At 31.8% G+C, this 982-nt stretch overlaps 1 long non-coding RNA gene across 1 annotated transcript in view; it reads left to right on the top strand.

Moving 5' to 3' along the window:
* The window catches only part of LOC109590520 (uncharacterized), a 4,108-nt gene extending 3,605 nt beyond the window's left edge, over positions 1–503 (top strand). Inside the window, exon 3 of the long non-coding RNA XR_002189362.1 lies at positions 273–503. This is a non-coding gene — a long non-coding RNA (uncharacterized LOC109590520). The remainder of the gene's footprint in view (positions 1–272) is intronic.
* The last annotated feature ends 479 nt before the right edge of the window (positions 504–982 follow it).

A 982-nucleotide genomic window follows, 5' to 3' on the forward strand; every position in this document is an offset into this window, starting at 1 on the left:
TTTTTTGTCTATTTTCTGTAATTTTGATCAGTCTACAATTATGTTTATGAGCTTTTCTGAGACCTTTTGTCAATGGCTACACCAAGACATATATGTACATGTAATATGTAGTTTTGTATGTTGTGTTAATACTACATCACATTTTTCAAAATGATAACACGTACAGTAATTCTTGTGAAGACATGACACTAATTTAATATTAATAGGCCATAAATTGGGTTTGTTTTTACACTTTTAACACTTTTGTCTCCTCTCTCTTACTCACATTACAGATGCAAGATGCAGTGATAGCCGTTACAGTTGATGGCACATTAAAGGTATGATTGATTCACACTATTACTGAGATAAAGGAGTTGATTGATCTATTTAGGTCTTCCAGTCCATTCTCATTGACTTAATTGCAGACTTCTTACTAGCTCTTGTTGTTCACAGAGACTCGTGGCAGGTAATGATGATATATTGTGTAGCTACATGTAACATGTATGTCGTACATAGTAGATGCATGTAGTTTGGAAGATAATTTGGGCAAGTTGCTTTTTAAAAATGAAGGTTCGGAAATTAATAATTTTTTACAAATGTTTTACCATGCTAACATCTTAAGTTAAGGTTTTGGTTTATAGGAATAATTTGTTAAAATTTTATTTGCCTAAATTTCTACTTGCTACCGGGCTTGGGGCAAAGTACATGTACTCTAAGAAGTATTTAAGTACATTACAAGTACCTGTTAAAATTTTTAAATGAGTACAAGTACAAGTCCCTCATTTTTGCAAATTGTATTGAGTATGAGTACGAGTACTCTATTGTAGTACTATTTAAGCATTTGACCACACTCAAATAATTATTTAAGCCTGCTTGATACCTATGTACATGTACATGTGCATACAGGATGTGTAGTTCTTCATTTCAAATGTACGGTATGTAATTTTACTACTTTTGTTTCTTGAATTCCTGAAATTTGCATTTGCATGATGTACAATGTACA

Source organism: Amphimedon queenslandica, unplaced genomic scaffold (assembly GCF_000090795.2).
Source record: "Amphimedon queenslandica unplaced genomic scaffold, v1.1 AMPQUscaffold_9906, whole genome shotgun sequence".
Taxonomy (NCBI): domain Eukaryota; kingdom Metazoa; phylum Porifera; class Demospongiae; order Haplosclerida; family Niphatidae; genus Amphimedon; species Amphimedon queenslandica.